At 37.8% G+C, this 6,651-nt stretch overlaps 1 long non-coding RNA gene across 1 annotated transcript; it reads right to left on the bottom strand.

Moving 5' to 3' along the window:
* Positions 1-223: 223 nt before the first annotated feature.
* On the bottom strand, positions 224-1,658 carry LOC125753158 (uncharacterized). Its single transcript, XR_007404285.1, has 2 exons — positions 1,488-1,658; positions 224-410 (listed from the first exon to the last, which is right to left on the bottom strand). It is a non-coding gene; the product is annotated as an uncharacterized LOC125753158 (long non-coding RNA).
* Positions 1,659-6,651: the final 4,993 nt, after the last annotated feature.

The raw sequence follows: 6,651 nt of genomic DNA, 5'->3' as shown, positions 1-6,651 counted from the left end.
GGATATGGCCTTAAAACTATTGCACTTTTGAATTGGAAGTTCTTTCTGTATAGATGGCATTATTGTTTCTAATTCTTACCTTTCCTTACATTTGCACCCTGTGACATGTGGTTTTTCTAGAGGTAGAATGTATTTCACCACCTCCATGACTATGGTTTTAGTTATACAACATGCTCCAGCCAAAAGAATGTCATTGAAAGGGGCAATGAGTACAGTTTTGAGCTCAGGTCTTAACAGGTATGTATTCAATGTTTCTATTTGCTCCTCTGGGCTTGTTACCACCATCATGAGAGGACAATGCTCCTGGATAACTTAGTAGTCCAGGAAGGGTAAAAGTCACATGGAGCATCCCAGAACTGGATCCTAGTGAGGAGATAAGCCATGATTAGATCTGTTGAGCCCCAGCCAATCTGAAATTAAAAAATGAGAATGTATGATGGCGTTTTCATTGAGTGAACTTTGATATGGCTTATTACACAGCATTATCATATCTATAGCTGACATATAAACCCTCATGGATCATTACCTTCCAAGGGGAAGGAACTTTTCTATGTTTCAGCTTAGTACAGTAACAGAAACATAATATGCACTAATAATTTGTTGCATTGTATTGATCCTAATCAATATCATCTTATTTTCAGATAAGAACTACACCCTCCTGAGTTTAGAGAGGCCAAAATTTTGCATAATATGATTCAACTAAGGGGAAGGAATTGTAGAATTGGATTTTCCTCTTTATCAAGTTAGGGACAATGACCATAAAGCAGGGTTTCTCAATCTTGTCACTACTGATATTTTGGGTTATCTTTAATCGCCACCCCACTTGTAAAACCAAAAATGTCTGTAGACATTGCCAAATGATCCATGAAGAGTAAAACTGTCCACCAGTTGAGAACCAATGAATAATCACCACTTATGACTATAAAATTTTAAACTGTTTTTTTTTTACAGTGAGCTACATAATGCTTAAAAGAATGCAAACTAAAACATAAAGCTAAATGATACTTCACTTATACAAATTTTATCACATGTATTCAAGAAACTGGAAGTGAAAATCATTAATCAACTAACATCCAACATATAATTCAAATTAATAATCTTAATCAGCCACATGCTAGAGCATAAGAAAGTTCTTTGCAGTTAAAACGCTTTTATAAAGCAAAAGTCTAGAAGGCGGTTCTTAAGAATCCATTTTGACCTCCCAATTTTCTGATCCTTTTTATCTTTTTCCTTATTACAACTCAAAGAATCTGCAGGGCCAACAGAGAGTGAGAAATTTCTTTTTCTTTGTCAAGTTTTTCCTGACTCTCGACCAAGATTTGTAAGTTTTCTTGGCTCTTTCATCATTAGGGGATATCTGATCATGTGGCTTCCATAAAGCATGGGAGCAGCACTTATCTTAACACACAAACTAACTCACTGGTTCATCACATACATTTCTTATCCCTTCAACTACTGATATCCTTATTTTAAGAGTTCTTTCCTACCTTGGGTGCCTATTAACTCCTTCACAGGGCTTCTACCATGCACAGATGCTTAGCCTCACCCTAGACCATTTAAATCTGAGTCTCTAGCAATAAACACTGGTATTTTTTAAAATCCTTATGAAATTTCGGTGTGCATCCAGGATTGAGAACTACTATTCTAAAACATATGTTATATGATGTCACATTTGTGCTCAGAATCACCCACCATATCAAGATCACTACCCAAAGTTCTTACCACAGTCTGAGGGTTCTATATGAGAGTTCTATATGAGCCCCTCTCTCTCTGACCTAATCTCCAACTTCTATCCCTTAGCCACACTAGCTTCCTAGCTCTTCCTCACACTTGAAGTAACACCCTTATCTCAGGAACTATGGCCTTGATGGTTCCTCCTCTTGGGACATACTAGTTCACATAGTTCATAACTTGACTTTGTTCAGGTGTCTCTTTGAGTTTCACTTCCACAGAGATGCATTCCCTGACCTCCCTGTAGAAAAGAGCACCTCATTACTCTCTCTGTTTCAAGCTTACTGTATTTTTTAAACACTAATGTGATTTAGATGTGCCTATATTTTTGCTCAAAAGCTTTCTTCACATAAAGGCAGGGACTGGTCACGTTTTGGTTCAGTTTAACATGCTCAGCATCTATATCAGTGCCCAGAACCTAAAGGTTCTCAAAAAGTATTTGCTGAAATATTAACAAACAAGAATCACAAAATATATTCACATTTACCCTATTTTAGGCACTGAATTAGGTGCTTCATCACACTATGACCTCATATCATCCTCAGGGTAATTCTTGTTATCTTTAATTCATAATTAAGAAATTTGAAAATAAAAAAATTCAAGAAAATAACCAAGATTAAACAGATATTAAGTTCCAGGGCCATGATTAGAATTCAGAATTTTTTCACTCTCAAATTCATTTTTTCTCCCAACACTGACTGACAGTAGCCCAGTCAGATGATGACAGTGTGTGCTAATATGAACAGTCCCTTCCCCGGAGTCCCTTTTTTGGAAAGAGTGCAGTGGAAAAAACTCAGGCAGTTGAGCAACTTGGGTTATTGATGGCCACCGACTAACTTTGGGACTGTAAGCAAAATTCTGACCTTCTTTGGCTCTAGTTTTCTTACCTGTAAAACAATAAGTTTGAACAACGCGATTTTTAAGAACACTCCAGCGCTTGGGAATTCTAGTGGAGACAAGACTGTACTTGTGCTATGTCCAGAGACTGAAGAATCACTAGAGGAAAGTTTACAAAGATCCAGATTCATGTCAACACAAGGACCTTATTTCTAACAAATACCAGCTTTCTGAAATGTGTCAAGTCTCTGTCACTATGAGGTTCAGTCCTATCTTTGGGGAATACTCTAAAGAGCTTTCTGCTTTGCGCTATGGGTTGAACTTAAAAACTTCTGAGTTCCCTACTGATTCTATAATGCTCTATTTTTTATATAAAACACTGTATTTATTAATTAATCACTACTTTCTGACTTGCTATCCTATCACAGCACAGAGAAAGGGCCTGTTTTTATCTCATCCTGAGACCTGATTACTGTGCTTCAGCAAGTATGATAAGAAATCTCAAAACAGACTCCCCATGTTTTGTCATTGCAGGGAAGCAGTCACCATGACTCTCCTTTCCTTATCACTCATTCTGCATATTACCCATGAGAGAAGTGCAGCCAATCAGCATGTAGATTTTCCAAAGAAGAAACTGACTACTTGGATCCTGGCAGTTGGTTTTATTATCCTCCAGAGAATGTGTGCAGTTGAAGTTCCCCATGAAAAGTCAACCAGTGGTGGGAGAAGATTCTAAGTTGTTTATTTTTAAGTGAGAGCTTCATCTTCAAACAGCTTTTAGAGAAAGCTTGTCACTAAGGACTGAACTGAATTTTCCATTTCAAGCCTTAATTCTCTGAAGGACTAAACTGTTTTTCCTGCTGCTTCTACTTCCAGAAATAAACAAAATGCCTACAAAGTAATGTCTATGGTAACACTCATAAGATAGCAGGTTTCATTATAAAATAACAGATGAGGTCTTTCTGTTAAGCTCAAAACAAACTGAAGAAACTCTGCAGGCTTATCTTTTGATGAAGATGATGAAGCAGACCTTTCATTTTTTTATAATTCATGCTCTCAGTATAACTTTACCTAAAATTGATATTTTAGGAGTTGGAGCTAATAACCTCAACTCTACTCAAAAGTGGTGAAATTTAAACTTTGATGTCTTCTGTTCTGCAGAAATGCTGTTAGAAGCAAACCAAGTCTTCAAAGAATTATTTCCCAAAGGCAAAATTGCTGCTGACACTATTTAAGAAATATACTTAGATTTGGTTCAGTAGGGTTAAATAGACACAAAAATAGGGAAATGTTTACGAGAGACATAAGGAAATAGTATGCTTGATATCGAATTATCAGTTCATCCATGCTCATCCATCTCCTCTTGCTGAGGAGATTCAGAGAAGATGATGGTGCCAATCATCAAAAACCTCATTCAGGGGCACCTGGGGTGGCTCAATTGGTTAAGCATCCAACTCTTGATTTTGGCTCATGTCATGATCTCAGGGTTGTGAAATTAAGCCTGTGTCAGGCTCTACATTTGGTGGGGGAAGGGGAAAGAGTCTGTTTGGGATTCTCTCTTTCTCTCTCTCTCTCCCCCCCTCTCTCCACCCCTTCCCCTGCTTGCTCTCTCATGTTCCCCCAAAAATAAATAAATAAATCCTTAAGAAAGAAAAGAAAACCTCATTCACTCATCAGCTCCTCAAACTGCCTTCCCCTTTACTTCCATAACCCTGATAGAAAAGAAAATTAAGTCAGACACCATGATATTGCAACACACTTATGTTAAGTGTTAAGGAAGCATTCTGACTTAATCTTCTCTGGCTCCGTTACTTTCCTGTCATTTACTACAAACAGTGGTTTAAAAGACATATATTTATAATTATACGCTTTATGGGTCAGAAGCTTGTATGGATCTCACCAGGCTAAAACCAAGGTGTCAGCAGAGCTGTATTCCTTTCTGGAGCTTCTGAGAGAGAACCTATGTTCTGGCTTTTTCAGGTCACTGACACATTTCAGTTCTTTGTGATGTAGGACTGAAGTCCCCACTTCTTTGCTGTCAACTGAGGGCCATTTCCAGCTTCTAAAGGTCACCTGCATAACTTGCCATTTGACTTTTGGACTGAGTCACAATTTTTCAATGGAAGATACCTTAGTAATCACATTGTTTGACCTACTTTTTGTCCATGGTAGTACACAGCTCTTCTCCATTAGTACCCTTTCCCACTTACTATGTTGTCTACCACATGACTGGACAACTGCCACTGATGGATCAAGTGCGATAGCATTCCTTAAGCTTTATTTTCTAGGTTTAGAATCTTTGCAGAAATACTTAAATAAGCTTATTTGGGGTTAATTCTTTTTAGGCATTTTCTTTCTTTGAAATTGGGATGATAAAACAATCAAGGACACTCAGCCCTACTATCTTGTCCTGTGGCAAGATCAGAAGGCTGTATTTCTGCTTCAGAGCTATTCAGACCTGAAAAGACTTAGGCGCTGAGAGATTCTGACCTGTTCCAAGCCTCCTTCTCTTGGGATTGCTTCATTTCATAAGAAAAAGTACTCTTCCTAGAATGGTCATTCCTTGACACTAGAGTGATAAGATCAGAAGATTGAGCATCAGCAGGAACTTGGAAAATGACTTCCAGCTGGCTCCTTAGATTTGTTTTGCATTTGGATTCAGCCAGCTATTATAATAGTTGAAGGAGCATCTCTCAGGTCAACAGAACCTCAGGCAGCTAATGAGCTACAACTACCCAGTTCCACACTGGTTTGGGGACCAAGACCATCACTAATAATGAATGCATTATTTTCCTGGTATCATTCTCTCTCTCTAGATCTCAAACAGTGTTAGGCAGCCAGTATTGATATATTCAACATTTCAGTATCCTGAACATTAATTATTTCAAATTGGCTCATCCCATCATCCTTCATTTTACAGATTGGAAACTGATATTCAGAGATGCAAATTCATTTGGTTATGATCACCTTGCTGGCTCAGGGCAGAAGTGAGTATGGGGCTCAGCAGACATTATACACTGTTCTCTCCATACACTGTTGAATGAATGAATGAAGAAATAATTGAATACTGTTTCAATCACTTGACATGGTGGAAAAATCTATAATTCTGGTTAAGTAAGATTTAGATAACTTAGCAAGTGAAATGATCCCATTCATGGGTATCACTGTTGAGCTTTGGAACTAAAATATATCTGGAAGTGCCTAACCTCCCAGGGTGGGAAATCTCTCATCCCTATGTTTTTAAAAACATAGTACTTTGCCAAACACCACTCTCCAGTCTAGGAAGAAGCTCATCCATCACACTCTTAGCACACTTGAAAGACTTCTCACAAAATTGTAGAGCTAAGATAGTTCCTGATAACTTTAGCTAAGCAGAATAAATTTAGGAGAAAAGAAACCAATTCTGTTCCCCCAGCTTCACAAAAACAAATGAAAATGCTTCAGCAACACAGGTTCTACCAATGTTAGTAATAACTATGGCTATTTCTAAAATAATATTTTGATTCAAAATTATAAGCTAGAAAAGAATCTGAAAAATAAGAATTGGCCCATGTATATGAAAGCAATCACTGAGAGAAAATGTTAACTTCTACATACCTTTTGCATCCTCAACTGTCTACATAAACAGAATAGAATGAGGCTGCTATGGAAGTCTTAACACCTCTGCAAACAGGTAAAAACTTTGTCAGCCATGGCTGTCCTTTTGGAACACAAGCTTTGTTTTTGATTTGCTAGAGGCCCCACAGTTACTGATTTCCTCTTCATAAAGCATAAAGATCACTGAATTTAGGATTCCAATAGACATGGATTTCTCAAGTGGGGCCATCTTACCGCCCAGGGCCTTTGCACAGGAAAACTCCTCTTCCTAAATGTTTGCAATACTAGCTTCTCCTTATTTAGCTGTCAGCTCACATATAACTCCAGAGAGGCCAGCTACAATCTTATAAAAGCAGTCTTGCTCCATGCCCTTCTGTACCTGCATCTCATAACCCATTTTACCTTCAGCATGACATAACAAAGTTATATATGGGTGCTTGGATAGAATCCATTTCTTACTATGTATAAGTTACTTAATCTTTGTGT

Source organism: Canis lupus, chromosome 20 (assembly GCF_003254725.2).
Source record: "Canis lupus dingo isolate Sandy chromosome 20, ASM325472v2, whole genome shotgun sequence".
Classification (NCBI taxonomy): domain Eukaryota; kingdom Metazoa; phylum Chordata; class Mammalia; order Carnivora; family Canidae; genus Canis; species Canis lupus.
This window is presented reverse-complemented; position numbering and strand designations above follow the sequence as displayed.